The following is a 20,429-nucleotide window of genomic DNA, read 5'->3' on the forward strand; positions in this document are numbered from 1 at the left end:
ACAAATCTTGACCAGATACTCCATAACACCAAAAACAAACACACAAATGAGAGAGAGAGAGAGAGAACAGTGTACAGTAGTGTTTACTGTACTTACTCCTACAATTCAGCCCACTGGGCCCGGCTGCTGGCGGTGGTGGTGGTGGCGGCGGTGATGGTGGTGATGGCGGCGGTGGTGGTGATGGCGCTGCCGGCACGGGGGGGCTTCTCGCCCTGTGGGGAAAAATACATGTCGTCATTAAGGAGAATTTGAAAACAAGAGTTCAGACCTCTATTCCAAATTGGAGAGGGATTACGGTACAGTACTGTAGATGGCCTTAGGGAATTAGCTATTGATTAAAATACAAACCAATACAGTATACTGTAGTACAAAAACTACTGTAGTCTGTGAAGCTGGCATTGGGCCCAACATAAAACAGTATGGTACTGTACTGTACTGTATATAAAAAAATATACAGTACAGTAAAGTATTGTATGACCAAGTGGTGCAATGTCACACAGAGGCTCTATGGGTGGCACTGTCGCCACCCCACGCGCTGTACAAGATGGCACAAAAGATGGCGAGAGCGATGTGGGCCCCATTGCCGGCAATGGAGACCCGGAAGTGCCTTTCCAGCTTCAATGAAGCATTCGAGGCACTGCCGGGTCTCCCTGTCATGCACATGCGCATGACACTGGAGCCTGTCGCTGGCAGCGTTAAGCTGACAGCAACCCAGCGGAGGACCTCGCTGAGGACTTTGCGGGACCTCGCCGGAGGGGTAAGTACGGTATTACTAAATTCCAGTGGAATTTTCGTTTGTATCACAGTGATACTAAACAAAAATTTCCGCTGGTATTTCCCTTCGTTTGTAAATAGGGCACAGAGTGAGAAGTGATAAGATACCAGCCAGTCAGCTCCCAAATTTCATTTTTCAAACACAGCCTGTGAGATGACAGTGGGGAGCTGATTGGAGACCCCTGAATCTGTCCATGACGTACAGTAATAATGTCAGACTTAAAGGGGGCAGGCCCAGCACAGATAAATAGTGTGTACAGTACTGTAGGTTAACATAGATTTGGTCGACAGGCATTAGAATGGTGGATCAATCAACTTGCCTTTTGCTACTGTAGGTTTATCATACAAACAAGCCATGTCGGCCAATAGTGTGTCACCCTTTAGTCCGTGTACAATACAGTACTGTAGATTTAATCAGCCTGTCAATCAAATGTCTGCCAGTCATGTCAGTGTGTGGTAACAACTGTCAGTCATCGTCAGATACTGTAGTATCCAACACCCTACAGTGCAGTGTACAGTACTGTAAAGTACGGTACCGTACCGTATGTCAGAGTCGTGCATTGTACTGTATTTGTTATTGTACAGTATACTGTAATTCATGTGATTATACAGCAATACTGTACTTACTGCGCCTTGGACGCCTCCTTATTTGCTCTAGGCGAGGCCTGTCTCTCCTCAGCAGGTCCGACCACCTGCGCTGAAGGGACCTCACGTTTCGGCGCAGGCCGAAATGCCTGAATATCTCTTCGCTCTCATTTCTGTAGGCGAGCTCTTTGTCTAGATTCGTGGCAAACGCTTGGTCTCACCACTTCACTAGAACAAAGAGCTCGCCAGACAGGTACCTCCTCGCCCTTATCGCAGCCATTTTCAATAGCCAGTGACGCACGACGTATAACGTTCGGCGTACAATGCACGACGCACAAGGCAGGCACTAATTCACTCGTTACGGCAGGCGTCTGTGGTGCACTGTAGTGTAGTCATAACCGTAGTGGCAAAGTAGTGTGGGCATCACAGGATTTAAAAGTTTCTAAAGTCATGAAATCACTATCACTACATTGTCACAAGTTTGCTTCCCCCAAAGCAAGGCTCTTGCTTGCTTTGGGGGAAGGGACCTGATGCACTGTGTATGACTCTCGGCCCACTGGGCATGCGCCAGAAATCCCATCGCAACCCTCCTACTGGGCATGCGCCCGCCAGAGATGAAAATTCAACAGCATACCGACTGCAGTAATACAGCCAACTGCGTATGCTCAGTGATGATCTTCCATACGCCATGGCATAGCGCTACATGGCGTATGGCTTGGCGCCACAGATCCCATTGTACCCCCTCCATTTCTAATTCATCGCAGATGGCTGACAGCCACCATAGCGCCAACCGTGTAATACAGAGAGCTCTCTCTCATACAGATCCCACTACTACCGTACTTACTGGACATGAGAAATCACTATAGTGTGCAAGGTTGGAGCAGCATCACCATTGTCACAAGTTTGCGATGCAACGCTATTTTACGCTTCAAACACACAGTCAGCTTTGAACACAGAGAGCTCTCTCACAGACAGAAACCACTCTCAGATACAGTCCAAGAGACGTCGCTATAGTGTGTAAGGCTGAGACCGCATCTACGTTGTCGCTTGTTTGCGCATGTATTGCTAGTTTATAATACAGCGCATAGTCAGTTTATAATTTAGAGAGCGCACTACTGTAGCGGGTTCTGAAGTCATGAAATTACTATTGTGTACAAGTCTTGGACAGTGCAGAATGGCACAAGGGTGAAAATTCAACAGCATACAGTACAGTACTGTAGTAATACAGACAACTGCGCATGCTCAGTGATGATCTTGCATACGCCATGGCATAGCGCTACATGGTGTATGGCTTGGCGCCACAGATCCCATTGTAACCCCTCCACTGGGCATGCGCATGAAATCCCATTGCAACCCCTCGAAGCAGACAGCCACCACAGCGCAGACATTGACGAAAGTTTTGCACCTTTTAAAAACACAATCAGTTTGTAATGTCTTACTTTTAAGCAGCCTTTTAAACAACAACAGTACAGTATTACAGTACAACACTACTAAAGTAGTTTCACTATAGTGTCCAGAGCAGACAGTGCCAATAAAAAAAAATATACAGTATACGGTATATTCTTTTCCAGGGATCGAACCCGGGACCATAATTCTCCCAAAGTGATCACCTAACCACTAGCCCACACGACAGCTACAGTGAACCGCATAGAGTGGCCTCATCCTTGTGCACTCTTCCCGCTGCTGTTTTTAATTAAAAAAAAAATTGTCATACTGTAATTCATCCCATCTCAGTGAAAGCTGTGTGTGCATCTCATTAATCTACAGTATCGGTTATACCGTGACAACAACTCGGGCAACTTCTCTACTGTTCAGTTACTGCACCGTATGTACAATACTGTAGGTGCAGTGATTTGCATCCTGTTATAAGATCTTACTTTACGGTACAGTACTGTACTGTATGTACATTATGTGACATTAAAAATATTGGTTGTGCGAACATGCAAATGCTGTGAATGTGATATCCATCCAATTTACTGTAAGTTTAACAGTATGGCATTCAGTACAAGGCATTCAGTACAAATTACAACAGTGGAGCACTCGCCACCCAGCGGTTAAGCACTGTATTACATGCCGTAGCATATCCTTCGTTGAAGAATACCACGGTACGCCACAAGTCCATGGCGGACTCAGAGGCCTGCACGCCATGCCACAATTCCATGGCGCGACTCAGAGGCCTGCACGCCATGCCATGAGCAACAAAATAGCTGGGCAGATCTGTATATTACTATAGTGATAGAGATCGACTTATTTATAATGTAATATGATAATCGTGTGTTTACTCCTCACTCAATGTCCGGTGGATCAGGCACTGCAAAATAATACCTATTGGTATTATTAACTCCGTAATGCAAGGTGTCAATACGTTAGAGGCAAAGTGCATACGTTAGTATTTATAATATAAGCCGTGTATCATTTAACAATGACCATATGCACACAGACTTGGTAAATACGTTTCACTGTTATATCAGATCAACCCAGACACAGGTAGCCCTGTTTGTAAGTGACAAGAGTTGTTTATTTTGTCAATGGATACCTAGTATCTAGAGTGTTTAATAGATCAAAAACAGATAGCGCTCTTTGTAAATAGCAATAATAGTATCTTATATTGGTGGATACTTTGTATCTAGAATGTTAAACAGAGAGTCACAGTCGCTCTCTGTGTATACAGTGATCCATCACATACATAATACACTTGTCAAAACTGATTGCAGTAATATATTGTTTTTATAATTAAGAGGGTAATCAAAGAGAAATCCCTCATATATATTAACACCTTATGTCATGTTCACTTTCCTTGTGTCAGGAGCGTAACTTATTCATATAAATACAATGGTGAACAGGGAGTCACAGGTGCTCTCTCTATAAACAGTAATCCTTCACATGCGTAATACACTAGACCTATTAGTGCACCGGACCAGAGAATCTTATTCTTTCTTCCCCCTCCTTTTATTCTGATATGCAACTTGCTTGAATAGAACATGGTCCGTGGGCACCTCCAGGAATAAAAATTTGCCTATTTAAGGAGTCATATATGTCGAACTATACTAAGTGTATATACACTAGACATATACACTTTCCTCAAAATTAGGACAATCACTAATTCTATCGGTGCGGGGCCACATTAGATTTTGTAATTTCACTGCTCAATTGGTAGTCTATTTTTTTTACGTACCTTCAGCGGGTTTTCTACAGGTTCTATTGGTTGTAGAAAACTGTTGGTTAGCAAATCCTGGGTTTCTTTTTTGTCTATCTACAATAAGTGATAGTCTGTCCAATAGTCTGTTGTCATCTATTATCATTTTAAAACTTTTTCCTCAAATTTCTGTCGGATTTGCCTTTAGTAAGTCTCAGAAGTGCAAATCCGAAGGAAAATCAAATAAAAACTACAAAACATGCTTAGTAAATTTACCTCTATGAGCGAAACCAAGATCTGACAAGATAGACAGTGTGAGGCTTAAATAGGGCACCAACCTAAATGGTTACAGAAGTCAGCTGAGGGTAAACTAGAGATCTGCAGTTGTGTGAGACCACAACAAGATGGCTGCACCAACGAGAGGAGTCAAAAGACGGAGTTTTAGGAACTACACCACGATGGTGGTCCCCAGTAAAAATATGGGAACAGGAGAACTCTGGAGACCCTGGCATTATTGCTCCCCAGTAATCATAGAATCATGTCATATTGACCCTGCATCCTCCCCACGGATGCGCGATTCCCAGTATTATTTTCCCCATTTAGGAGGAATGTCTACTTTTGCGGAAACCGGGGGGATGCCTTGAAAAATTAAGAGACCCGGAAGTTCCTGGAGAACAAATAAGTGTGGATAAGGATTACAACTACTATTTATTTTAGGCAATATTACTTAAAAAAAATAATTAAAAACAGCATAACAAAAGAGATTTTTTTAACTGAATAGAAAAATTAAAGTAGAGATATTCTTATCCTCTCTCAATGGTGTCCCTGGTGTAATATCGCTCATAGCTTTTACCTAATGTTTAATACACTGAAGCTGTTTTTAATCAAATCTAAACTTTGGATAACAGATGTGTTTTAATTTCATATACTGTTTTCTCCTGACAATTGCATATTAATAACACGTTTATTCTTAATATTATATTTACACTAACCTGGCTGGTTTAAACCTTTTATAGAATTGTATAGTGGAATATAATACTGCCAAATATAGAACTGATTTATAGTTGCATGTAAGTGAATTTGGGTAACATAAAGAGTCGCAATATTAACAAATTGCGCATGTGCACATCTTGCATCTGTATTATTCACATGTCTCGCTCTTGAAGCCTCCAGCATTTGGGAAGAAGGATAAAGGCCCTTTCAAACAGTGGTGCCCCTTAGCAAATATTGATCCTCGATCCCTTGTGATCAAACATTATGGACCTAATTTAATAGTCTGCCTTATGTGATGGCCTTGCAGGCTGTTATATAAGGGTCATAGTGTGTGATCACTAGGAATCCAGGGACAGTTTTTGCTAAAGGGCATCACTGTTTGAGAAATGTAACTCCCATGCCAGTAGATGCGAGAGAAGGTCCAAAACAGTAAATAAATATAATTAACTAATTTAATGGGGATCAGATTGGGCGTTGTACTGTGGTTAAAAAAATATGTCCTCTTTCTACCAGGCTGGGTAGAGTCCAATGAAAAGAGGTACTATACAGGTAACTTCCATTACTAAAAATTGTCACAGTGGTGGAGACTGTGGAGCTCATTCAGAGTTAGTCGTGAGCGCTGAGCGCTCGCAACCGACTCGATGTTGCCCCACAGTGCATGCGCACGACGGCGCTCTGTCGTTAGGGGTCTCGTAGTAGACGGGGCGAGCTGTCGATGTTGAGTGACAGCTCGCCCTGTTTGCTGGGCGGGCCGGGGGCATGCCCGATCAAACGGAGGCGTTCCAGCCGGAACGCTTGCCATTTGGGGGCGACCCCACTGACATCATTGCTGATGTCAGTGGGGAACTTCCTGCTCAAACAGAGCAGGAAGCTCCCTGGGGCTTACGAGTGCCCAGACCCTACCTTAGGGTCTGGTCGTAAGCCCCGTTGGTCGCGATGGTCTTGGCCATCGCGACCATCACCCATGTCGGTCGATAGAGCTGTGGGTGTTAACCCACAGCTTATCGTTCGACAAGGAGGCGGCCGTTCAGGATGCAAGCGACCACCCTGATTCAGAGCGACCGCTTGCATCTAACGACCGCCTCTGAATGAGGCCCTGTGTTCGTTTCTCTGGTATCTTAAACTCTTTCAGGGGCATATTTACTAATTATCGGGTTTTAGACCTGATAATTATAATTTCTTCACATTCAGGGTTGGGAGCCCATCCCAGCAAATCTGCGATGTGTAAAGAAGGAAATAATTGCAAAAGCAATCATTTCCCTTCTACTGTATATCGGGAGCTGGTGTCATTCTGCGAATGCGCGGTCAGCAGACCTTGCATGTGGGGCGGCCATTGTTGGTAATTTTTGCAAAATAGTAGCTCATAAGCTACTATAGGATAACGCTATCTGATGATAGTTACCTGCCTAAGCTCAGACTACCATCAGATGCCCAAAGTATGCAAGACAAAAAGATAGAATAGGTAAAGCGCTAGTATAACTCCTTGAATATATAATACAATATAAAAATATCTCAAACTACCTATAAATGTATAACCTCAGTACATACTTCATGTGATTTTTATGCGAGTACACATATTTTTGTCAGTCTTCCAAATGATTTTATCATATTAACTCATTGATAATCTGAGGTATATTTATATGGTATTGTTATTCTTGAAGGAGTTCTTGTAGCACCATTACCTATCCATTTTTTTTAGTTATGCCATTGATACCTGCTGTCTTCACCATCCACATCCTTATCTTCCTATCAAGTCCTGCAGCAACCACAGATAAGGTGGGTACACACCTGACAGATATATCTGCAGATGATGGTCGTTCATACACACTGAACGGCCATCATCTGCTTGTGCCTTCAGCTCCCAGCGGCTGGGGGGCGAGACCCGGCAGCCGGTGGGCAGATGGCACTGTGTGTGCTTGGGTGGTCTACAGACCGCCCGTACACACCTGCAGATGGACAGATATGTCTGCAGGCATATCTGTCCATCGGCTGTGCAGCACAGCCGATGCGATATATCAGTGAATGGTGACGTTCACCGAGATATCGCGGGTACACACTGGCTGACGTGCAGCAGATATATAGGCCAATCAGTTGATCGGCCAATGTATCTGTCAGTGTGTACCCAGCAATAGACTAGCCTAATGCTTGGTACACACTATAGCGATATATCTGCAGATGATTGTCGTTCATACACACTGAACGGCCATCATCTGCTTCTGCCCGTGGGTCCCGCCCCCCTCCCTATGGCTGCCGCTGTATGTGTACGAGCGACCTGCAGACATATCTGTCCATCGGCTGTGCAGCACAGCCAATGCGATATGTCGGTGAACGACAACATTCACCGACATATCGCTGGTACAAACTGGCCGACGGGTAGCAGATATATTGGCCGATTAATTGATTGGTCAATATATCTGTCAGTGTGTACCCAGCTTAACACAATATTGTCTTCCCAAGAAGAGTGATAACACCAATGCTGCTGGCACTTAAGGTGAATCTCTGTCACAGAGGGGAACAGCGGTATGCAGTTCCCATTCAGACAGTTAAAAGGTTGAGACTGTAGACACTGTAAATGCATTATGCCAGCTATAAACTTAGCTATGGATAATTGGATAAGTGGTACTGGAGAAACAAAGGACTAAATGGCCGTGGAAGCTCAATTGATAAGTTTATTGCCTCAGGGGCTGATTCAGAGGTGGAAGATAAAGTCACAGGATGTGGAGGGGAAAGTCACAGGATGTGTGTTGTTTAAAAATATGCCAACTGCCGGCTTCTCTGATCCACTGCTGTGTCCGAAGAACAACTGCGTGAACATCTCCGTGCCTCCATAACGCTCAGGTGTCCAGTAAGACTATGCTGATTAGGCCAGCTAAACTACATCTGAAGACGCAGCCACTGGCTTCGGCACACCCACAATACAGGGACGACACGCTCCCATTTTCTGGAACACTCCCCGTTGCCACCCCCAAATGGTATGCTATTTGGATGCCGACATTCCTTATACCGGCGCTGAAATCCCGACGCCAGTCAAAAGCCCGCTGTCTGCATCCTGACCACTGGGATACCGAAGGTAAGTATCTGGGGGTTAGGAGGGGGTTAGGTTTAGGGTTAGGCACTATGGGGAGGGACAGGGTTAGGCACTAAGAGGCACAGGCAAACGCAGGGGGGGTTCCGTCTGCCTGGAAACCCCCCTCCGCAGCCCACACCATGACCACAATAAAAATAGTAATATAATAGATTGTTACTAGTGCTGTATGTTCTTCTCAGTATCACAAATGAAATAATTAGCACCACCTATGGATCTTTCAACATGTATCAGCCAGTAATAAATAACCTGTGCACCAACTAGAAGACCTGGAAAACATGCACTGAGGAGGGAGGGTTATGATTAGGCACCGGGGAGGGTTTAGGTTAGAGTTAGGCACCGGGGAGGGGGATGTTAGGGTTAGGCACCAAAGAGGGAGGGTTAGGGTTGGGAGAGGGGGAGTGTTAGCATACTGACCAAAAATTGTTGGTATGCTAGCCCTTTCGAGATGCCGGCATTGGGATTCTAACAGCTGGGATCCCGAGCGATGGCATCTCATTATGATCCCCCCCAAAACTCTAACAGCATGTCAAGCATTTTGCAGCGAGTTGGGCGGGGCTTAATTACGGTGCCTGCTCTTGTGCAGCTGCTGCTGCGTGGGGGCCCCTTAGGAGTGGGGGCCCCGGGACGACCGCCCCTGTCGCTCCCCCTATAATCCAGCCCTGCTAATAGCACATAACAGCAAACAGGATACTTTTTTATTGACCAAGAAGCATACCACTGTCAATCTGTTGGAAAAACTCAAGCATGTCATAGCAGAATGGCTTATGTACTCTGGATTTTCCTTGTGATCTAGCTTGATAAAGTATAAGGTAGACGAAATGCGTCGTTGTCCTATCTACGAGCACCATGACCTCTAAATACACCACTGCACTGCACTTTAATTGAGAAGTGGCTATTTGACCGATACTGGCACATGTACCACCAGCAGGAACTTTGACTGCCGCTACACCACGCAGCTACAGTAGCTGTGCCTCTGGACTGATCCCTTAGAGCAGACATACATTTGAGGCATGCCGTCTGTGTATCCTCATCAGCCAGCAGGTGGGTGCCGCAGTGGTCTTTGAGACGATTTTAATGGGTATTTTTTACCCTTCATCTACTGAGCATGCGCAGCAGCAGCAGCTGCAGTACAGACCGGCTGGTGTGTGTGTAAGGAAACATTATTTCCTATACTCGACTGCCTTGTTTGGATGGCAGGGACATGGCATGGCAGCCATCCTGCTCAGTGAATACTCCCGGCTGTTACACGGCGACTGTGCCGTGCCCATGCCGTGTGAAAGAACCCACCTGCTTCCATACATCATTAAATTTAACACCGGCATGTGTGAAATAGGTGTCAGGTTGCGGCCTAGAATTGGCCATTACTCACCACAGTGCCTGCTTCCCCTGATCCCTCTAGTGGTCAGACGTCAGGTACGGTGGCGAGTGACGCTGTGAGCATTATACTTAGAGCCACGTAGACACCCATGAGCTGCGCTGTGCCTTGGTTGCTGCAGTTGCCGTCATGGATGCAACCATGATAGTTCACATCATGGTGGCTGGCATGCATTTACAAATGCCACCTCTTTGTGCAACTGTGCGTCAAAAATCCTTTACTTGTGTACAACTACAAATAGTAACTTTTGGTGCAGCTGTACTTCTTACTGAAGTATTTCTCTTGGGCTATTGTTGTATTTTCTCTATTCCCGTGGGTATCGGATACCTGACCAAAGGACAGTGACCTGCCAGCTGGGTGCAGCTTATACCCATATCCCGCTTGGACAGGTCACTGGTGAACACCTCCCGGCAGGTTAGACTCCGCACCTTTGGTCAGGTCTCGTCAACATCCGATATTCGTGGATGAGGAGATCTTATATACAGGCCCCATGCCTCCGATTCCTCCCTCAACCTGGGACCTCAGCTTTCACTCCCTCAGTAGGGGATTAACCTAAGCAAAATGTGACAGTTTGCACAGGCCCAAATGGAAGCTAATGGTTCCCAGGCCACGGGGGCATTACAAAACCTTGCCTCATGCATGAATACTCAGGAGGCAGCTCAACATTAGGTGGGTCAATACCTGCAAGAAGTCTCTGGACAATTACTGTCTATACAGGCAACCCTGGCTACACTCCTTCCTCCTCCCGCTGTGGTTGCACCGACTAATCCTCCAGTTCAACCTCCAGTTTTCGGCGGTTCCAAGTCTCGTCTTCAGCTGGCGTTTCCTGAATGCTTTGATGAGAATCCTCGACGATGCCGGGGGTTCTGCAACCAGTGTGAAATTTGAATGTCTGCCACAGAACTTCCCTAAGCCTAGATCGAAGGTGGCGTACATTGCTTATCTGTTGACTGGAACTGCGTTGGACTGGGTTTTTCCACTGTGGGAACGAGCGGATCCACTAGTATCCAATTATGACACAGGTAAAAATAAACATATAAAATGTTTAAACCAGCGAGCGCTCAATCATGTGTAATAAAGTGCTCTGTCGCAATGAATAAAAACCTGCTTTGTCTCTGTTACAATTCACCTTAATATTAAGCAAAATGCTAAGGTTGTTACGATATACAGACTAAACATGTGACAATCAACCAGGAATACTTGGGATAACAAATTGTATAGGTTTATTCTCGCATTAAATAGTAGTGGGTTGGTTCAAATGTAATAAAATGTACAGTATAAATGCTAATTAAATAAAATAAAAAAACGCACACTGGGAAAGAGGGGGTGGACAAGTGAGGGCAACAATAGGAAAGGGAAAAGGTTGAATCAATCAATAAAAATTAATCTGTAAAATATAAAGTTCCAAAAGTATATAGAAGGTAGAAATTGGGGACAAATAAAATAAATTGTCAGTCTGAGAATTCCAAGGATTGATGCATAACTGTCAAATCCACCTTTGGTCAGGTCTTGTCAACATCCGATATTTGTGAATGAGGAGATCTTATATACAGGCCCCACGCCTCCGATTCCTTCCGCAACCCGGCTTTCATCCCCTCAGTAGGGGATTTCCCTAAGATAAACGTGACAATAGGCCTATATCAATACTGGAGCTGTGGACTCCCTAGCAGGAAAGACGGTATCCAACTCAGGACGGTAAATATCAGCGGTAAAGTACAGGGCAGCAATCCCTAAAAGAAAGTGCCAGGACTTACAAATTGTTTTCAGTGGTGGATTTGCTCCGGTTATTATACATTTGGCTAGACCTGGTGGATTATGGATATTTTGCATATGCATTGGATACATTGAATACTATCACTTTGTAACAAATCATTTTGGATACTTTGAATCGTGGATTCAATTTATTTAAAGTCTCCTATTGACTTAGGAGCGAGTGACTGATATATCCACTTTTTATAATAGAGTTTATGCTTATAGTTGTGCACTAATTAAAACAATTAGGTTGTTATTGTACATGCAATTCTTATTGTCTAATTTATGTTGTGGTTTAAATGTATACAAATTGTTATTAAACTAATTGATTATCACATGAACCTTTATTCAGTGCTCAAGCGCAGTAAGTGATAACTGAGTGTCACCTAGGTGCACACTTCTACTAGTGTTCTTTGGTCTTAGTGGGATTACAAATTCCCTATACTCGCTAGCTGCTGGTGCACTGCATTACACAATAGTTATGTCCAGCGCAGAACTTTCTTTTTTCCTCTCCAAGTGATTCGTCATTTTAAAAAATAGAGTTTGGTGGTTCCAGAATTTTCTGTAAAATAAGAGGCATCTGCAGGAAAAACTGACATGATTTTTGAAAGCACTCAAAATGTTAATGAATATCACAAAAATGCGACAGACTAATGCTGGGTACACACTAGAGTGACGAGCATTTATTCCAAAATCAGATCGAATGCCCGTGAACAGTGATTGTGCGTCCACACTGGACATCTTTAGTGAACAACGAAACGATCACCGTTGCATCATTCATTAACAATGCACTGGCTGCTAGCGATATCGCTAGGTTTAATGTGCAACACATCAAACTTTGTGACTGTCGCTAGCGACCATGGGAGCGTACAATCATGCGTACACACTGAGCCATGTAGGCGATATGTCGTTACGAAATGGCATATCAGCCCAACATTTCTCCAGTGTGTACCCGGCTTAAAGTAAATTGCCAGCTCCCATTAAACTAAAACTCTACATAAAAATATATGTAATTGTTTAGAACGTGGTTAGCTCTAGTTATTATGTAACACTTTATTTTGGTAATGCTTTTAATAATTAAAATGACTAGTTAAAATAAGCAAATTGTTTTGTAAAACATTTTATGTAAGAATTTTATAAACAAAACAAATCATATAGTTACAACATCACAAAATGAATCTCACCAACATTACATCAATGTAATAAGTATAGCTGGTACAGATATGTCATTTCTTACTGTTGCTTCGGTCATGCCAAATAGCCCCTCTCTGCTCCAAGTCCAGTGTTGCTCGACTGCACAGAACGTCTTTCTCGCTCAAAATGTGCATCTTATTCGCATAAATAAAACAAGTGGGAGTGACAAAACTACATTGTTAGCTTGCACTGATCAAATTGATGTGCATTTTTTGCAAATCTGTGTGCGACCGAGTCTGAATCTATCTAAAAATGGCTCTGATGGAAGCATCCGCGGCTTTTTCTCTTACCGAGTTCTGTTGCGATTCATCCGTGACTTTATACATGTGTAAAACCAATTCCTTTGCCATTAGAGTCACAGTCCAGCATCTCTGGTACACCGTGAGGGGGTTTTGCTGCATCTATGATGCAAATAAGATGCAACACTAAGAAAAAAACAAAACAAAATGCTACTCTTCTGGAGCATCTAAGTCATGCCTGGTGTCACACGCCATATGGACTATAGAAAAGCAATAAATGACACATCTGTACATTAAACAGAATTTCAAATAAGCCAGAATTTGTTTTGTAACATCTAAATATGTGTAATAATTTTTATATTATACTTATGCTTTTTTTTCTTATTAGTCTGTGCAGATATGCTGGCTGTGAACTGTAATATGTCTACCCATTTTTGTTATTTGGGAATCTAAGGTAGAACATTGTGGCAACTGCTACAGAAATACAGTATAATCTGCCATGCCACCAACTAAAACAATAGAGAGTAAAGTGATTATATTCAACTCTCTATATACTTCAGACATTTGAGGAACAGCAATATGCCATCAAAATCTACACAGCAAGCCATGAGATAGGGAAAGGAGAGACATGTCACCTTACGCCAACGCAGTAGACAAGTCTTCCCGATTTATGCAATCTACTCAAACCTTTAGAAATAAGTAACAAGTGACACTGCCAGCCTGAGTCATGTCATACCGCTCATTAAACTAGCAGAGTAGCAGCCAGAGAAACTGAAGGCTTTTATGAAAACAAGCAATTCTGCTAAGTATCCAGGTCTTGTAGATCAATTTAGTTATTTGCATTGACAGGACCCTAGGGTTTGTAGCATTTAGAAGTCTGCCTATTCCATTTGCCAACCATAGCTTAAGTTTAATACATACTGTATGTAATGTATTTGCTTCCAACATATAAAAATATAAAGAAATATATACAGCTCCTAAAGAATAAGTCAGCTGAAGTGCAACATAAAACTGTGCCTTCTTCTCATTCTTTGGGAAGGGCTGCTGCTTCTTCCAGAAAATAAACATACTTATAAGAATAATCACAATTACAGTTGCCAATACACACATGTCAAATTTTAATATTGAAAGACAATATATAAAAACATAAAAATTAAAAACAGTAATATAGATGATAATGAAATAAGCAAGCTGTCTGTAGTGATGAGCGTAGTGTGTTTTAAATGTGTTTCACCACTGGTATATGGTTTACTCAGTGTGTACTTTTTCAAAGAAACCAATGAGGAAGCCAGATACACGTGTTGGGGCAAAAAATACACAGACCACTTAATACACAGTTTATCTACATTGCATATGGTATTTCAAGATTATTTTTCCTTTATTAATTTTTTTCTCATGCTATAGTCAATGTATTTAATGTTTGTTTTTATGCTTTCCCTATTCTTATTTCTGTGCCACTAAGTTATGCTTTTTTCAATCATCTACAGTCCAAAATCCTTTTAGCACCTACATAATCTTCCTTCTATTATAACACCTTCATTGATTTCAGAGTGGAGAGCACTGAAGGATAACATCATATATCAAGTGCAGTTCACTGTTCATTGATAGAAGTATAAATTGAACTCATAAGCACTGATGATTTGAAAACATACTGTATATTAAAAGAAATTGATTCACCAATGTCTGATCCCTGTCTGCTATGTTTTTCATGAAAAACAGTACAATATTATTATTTTACATGTTACTATAATGAATACAATACATATACTTTTAAACTTTAATTTTTTAACAAAATTACGCTTGTAATAATATATTACTAGAATATAAGCATTCATAAATATTATTATAGATTAGATATAATATAAATCACATGATAAGTAAAATAAACATATATAAAAGTTTTATATAAAATCTAATCACCATATCGTATAATAATACATTAGTATTATACAAATATACTAAAATCAAATTAGCTGTTAGCCATATAGGTAAGAACTTATTCAAGGAATAGATCTAATGGGTTTTCATTTGCATAAAAGCCACACCACTCCAACATCAATCTACAGGTCATCCATCAATGGACTCCACATGGTGCTATACAGCAATAGATACACTAAATTTAGGTTTACTAGGTAGAGCACATTATGTTTTGTATTGAATGCATATATCATCTCCGACTACAGATATGTTGATTGGTGTAATTGCAACATATTAAAGATTACTCATCAGATTTAGAGACACTTAAATATCTTCACCATCTCAAAGTGAAACACTCTCTAGGCCCCTCTTTCAAGTCATGTTGCGCCCTTAGTGGTTATTGATGTGATCACAAGACAATATCATCCTGCATTGTAGAAATACTAGTAGATCCAGGAGTTTACGGTGAGAGCACTTAAGCAGGGCTGGCTCGAGGCATGTTCAACCAGTGCGATGGAAGACAGGGGCGCCACCCCATAGAGGGCGCGCCCCTCCCAACCATCCTGATTTTCAGCGGGACAGTCCCATTTTTTGGGCACTGCCCCGCTGTTATACCCATGGGCCATAGTGTCCCTCCGGTGGTCAGGAGATTGGGCACCCCCACTGACACAGCTGTGCAGCAGTGCTGGCCCCGGAGAAGAGGAATTGATGCCGCGGCATCCATTCATGCAGGGAGATTGCTGGGGGCAGCCCAGCTACTGAAGGAGTGCTGGGCTCGCCTCCAGCCTGACATTAAATGGGAGGCGTGCCATACGGCATGCCCCCAATTAGCGTCACTTAATGGGAATGGTCTATGGTAATTAGGCCATGCCCCTATGGTAATTAGGTTACACCTTACTGAAGGAGTGCAGGGCTTGCCCCCAGTCTGATGTTAAATGGGAGGTATGCCATATGGGCATGCCCCCAATTAGCATTACTCAGGGTGTGTGGTCTATGGTAATTAAGCCATGCCTCCTCTGACATGGGAGGAAAGGGTGGAAACACCTGGAGCCGCCACCCGGTACTTAAGTACACGATCTCAACCATCCCACCTCCTACAAAGCCTCTGTCAAATGATGTGTCCCCTTATAAGATTCAACAGACAAAAACACTCTATACTACAGAAAGTGTTATGATGTGATGTGGTAGGTTGCCTACTTTTCAAAATGGAATGCCATGCTGGGCTACTATAGTATTCCTACACACTTTGAGGCTGTTTCAGAGCTGCACACAGACGTCCCCATAGTTTCATCTATTGGCGGTCGCTCATCTGCGACTTTATGCAAATACCGCTACAAAGCCCTTCCCTAATGTACATCCATGCGTCCAAATGTGCCCACTTTCAGCATCCGTACATGCTGCATTATGGATTGTTGCATCTTTAGACGCACCAATAACCCTTGCACTATCCCTATGGCAGGCACAGTTTCTCTGTCTGAATATGGCGTCCAGTCTGAGCGTTTCAGCGTTTGTTAATGCAGCCACTTTCACTGACATGTCCGCGATGCTCCCATAATACGCCCATAAGATGGACCATCTCTGTGAGTGCACTAAGACACCTCCCTGTCACCGCCTAGCAACGCCCACTACATTTTCAATACACTTCTCTGTGGGTACATCTGAAATCGCAACTACAGACGCAATCGGGAGACATGTACAAAATCGCTGCACTGAGTCTGACATTGGCAGTGGGGCCACTTCTGAATCATCCCCGAATTGTGTTTCATTAAAACATTTTTATTTTGTTTCTTAAAAAGAGTCATATTAAAGTTCAGATTTTTTTTATGAAAACCTGGATATAAATCCTGCATTTTGTTATTTTGGAAAGGTGGATTAATGCCAAAGCAAGAACCACAAAATATTTATTTGTGGTGTTTATTTTAAAACCGAAACAAGAAAACAACTACATTTACTTTAGTTCACATTCTTTCAATATCAAAACCCACTTTTTGGCCATTCTGGGCAGATTGTATATGTCTTATCAGGAGGATATAACAGAGAAGTGCACCAACCCTTGTGTTTTGGTTTTGAATCTGGTTTTGGATTTTTTTTTGTTTTTAGGTTTTGGTTTTTGATCTGGATTTTTTCTTAAAATATCATAAAAACAGCTAAAATCACATAAAATGGGCCTGTTTTTGTTTCTACAGTATTATTAACCTCAATAACATTTATTTCCATTCATTTCCAATCAATTTTGACCACTTCACAATATAATTTGTTTCATCTAGCTAAGGCCAAAAGGTTGCATCCAGCTAGCTAAGCGACACAGTGGGCGGCACTAACGTGTCAGTTCAGCTTTTAATTTCCAACACAGATACAGTGTGTTATACAGTGTGGGTTGGATACACTAATAGTGCACTTACTGTGACAGCAGTGTCAGCAGAACGGAGTTGCTGACGGTGTCCTCAGTACATGGAATGGCAGTGTCCTCAGTGAAAGGTATCGGCAATGCCGCAGTGCCAGCAGTGTCTTTAGTGCAGGTTTGCTGGCTGTGTCAGCAGTGCGGGGTTGCTGATGGTGTCCTCAGTACATGGAATGGCAGTGTGGGAGTACTGGCAGTGTCCTCAGTGCAGGGTATTGGTGGTGTCAGCAGAGCGGGGGTGCCAGAGGTGTTCTCAATGCAGGGTGCCGGCAGTGTCGGCAGCATGGGGGAGCCAGTGGTGTCAGCAGCGGGGCTGCCAGCGGTGTCAGCAGTGGAGGTGCCGACAGCAGGTGTGTCGGTAGCGGGAGGTGCCCACCCTGCTGTGATGTCAGTCCCTGCAGCATGTGTATGGGCAGCCACCAGACTACCCTTACACACAGTCAGATGTGTGTATATCGGCCATAGGCTGTACTGCACAGCTGACGTGATATGCCTGTGAATGACGTTGTCACAGACATATCGGGGGTGCAAATCTGCTGACGTGCTTGCGATATATCGGCTGTTCAATTGAACTACTGCTATATCGCCCAGTGTGCACTCAGCATTAGAACCCTCACCAATCAAAGTAAAGGAGCTGTGTATTTTTGCAACAGTAGAATGCAGATTTTAATAGCTGATCAGCTTACAGTGGGTCTACTCGTACATCGAAAAAAACCTTTCAATCCAGATCAATGCACACTGGGCCTGATTCAGAGCTGGACGCTCTGAAAAAGCGCTTGCTCTGAATCAGGGAGTTTTTTATTTTTCTTTGGTGCGGCCTCCGGGCCGCTTTCATAGCTGTGGGTGACCACCCACAGCTATTGCGAGCGGCCAGGTGATGGTCGCGATGGTCGAGACCATCGCGACCATCGGGGCTTGCGACGAGACCCTTGCGGTAGGGTCTCATTCCCGCAAGCCCCAGTGAGCTTCTGGCTCTTAATAGAGCAGGAAGCTGACCACTGACATCACTCGTGATGTCAGTGGGGCTGCCTCCAAACAGCAGGTGTTCCATCGGGAATGCCTCCGTTTGGTCAGCTACCCCACCTGCCAAATCGACAGCCGCCCCCTTTTGGTGCGAGACCCGGAGCGACGGAGCGCCCGTCGCTCGCCGTGTCTCGCGCATGCGCATGTCGAAGCCGGCTCCGGCGTGCGCATAAGCAGTGGCCAATCAACGACCCGCTTGCGAGCGCATTGTGCTTGCGAGCAGTTCTGAATCAGGCCCACATTCTCTCTGCATGCATTGGGATCTAGTAAACCTGAAGGAAAAAATAAGAGTTATGGTAGACTTACCTTTGTGAATTATTTTTCTTCGATCCAGAGGGTCTGCATGGATACCATGGGGAAAATGTGGTTGGAGTAATCCAGGTACCAAACAGTTAAACTTTCAGCTCCCAGAATGCATCAGGTCCTCCTCCACATATTGTTACATGTCGCGGTCACGACTTGTCTCTCTCTAGCACTTTACCTTCTCATGATGCTGTTGTTCCGGTTCCCTCAGTTGCTAGGCGATCTGCACGCCTCATTAGGTCACATGTTATCCATAGCACAGCATGATTGGTTGGTCTTCCTATTAGTACACACTGGCCTTTTGCCGCCTTGCTGACTATAGCATTCCTGTAGGTCCTCTCGACTTAGCCGCACCGTCAGCATTCTATATCACCTCGTGGAAGGTTACTCCAGCGGTATTACCTTGCTCCCAGCTCTTAGCTTCACCAACGGCTCCCTAGCCTCACCAGCAGCTTCCGTGCTGCCGCCGGCTCTCAAAGCTGTAGTACACAAACTAGGACTCAAACTTGTCTACCAACTCTTATGGACGCAGAGTTAACAAAGTTAAGTATCATAACTTTTATTTTCTTCTTCAGGTTCCATAGGGATCCACAGGGATACCATGGGGATGTCCTAAAGCAGTTCCCCTAGGGTGGGGATGCTCCTGAGCAGAAAGGAGAACCCACCGCCCAAAGGAAGCATCCTGAGAGGCAAAAGTGTCAAAGGCGTAGAACCTAAGAAAAGTGTGGACAGCAGACCACGTGGCTGCCTTACACAATTGTGCAGCAGAGGCACCACGACAAAATGCCCATGATAGTCCCACAGATCGTGTAGAATGTACTGTCACCGTGTTTGGAACAGGGAGATCAGCCTGCATATAAACCAGAGAGATAGTCATAAGCAACCATTGAGCCAGAGTTTGTTTATTAGCTGGCCAGCCTCGTTTGTGAAAACCATATAACACAAAAAGAGCGTCTGATTTTCTAAAAGAGTTTGTACGAACCACATAAATACAGAGAGCAGTAACCACATCCAGGAAGGTATCACCTACAGAAAGGTCTGAAGACTGAAAAGCTGGAACCACAATCTCTTCATTGACATGAAAATGAGACACTACCTTAGGATGGTAAGCCGTCCGTGTATGGAGAACAGCTCTATCCTGGTGAAAACCAAAAAGGTAGAGTGTCAAGAGAGCGCTGCCAAATCAGAGACTCTACGTGCAGAAGAGGGAGCGAGGAGAAAAAGTGTCTTCGCTGTCAACCACTTCAAATCCACTGGGTCCAAAGGTTCAAATGGGGGAGCTTCTAACCCCTTGAGAACTAAAGACAAATCCCATGGTGCCCTTGGTGGGACAAAGACTCGGAGAACACCCTGAAATAAAATTCTAACATCCAACAGAGAAGCAATCTTTTGCTGGAACCAAACTGATAGTGCAGAAACTTGCACTCTCAGAGTGGCCAGGTGGAGACCAAGGTCTAACCCAGCCTGGAGAAAAGTAAGAACCCGGGAAACCCTAAAAACCTTAGGGTCATACTTTTTGTGGAAACGCCATTGACAAAAAGAATGCCAAACTCTGTAATAGATGGGGGCAGAGGAAGGCTTTCATGCCATAAGCATCGTTTGAATCACAGAGCTGGAGAAACCTTTGGCTCTTAAGATGGAAGACTCAA

The sequence above is a fragment of the Taudactylus pleione genome, unplaced genomic scaffold (assembly GCF_031769625.1).
Source record: "Taudactylus pleione unplaced genomic scaffold, aTauple2 ptg000053l, whole genome shotgun sequence".
NCBI classification, from domain to species: Eukaryota; Metazoa; Chordata; class Amphibia; order Anura; family Myobatrachidae; genus Taudactylus; species Taudactylus pleione.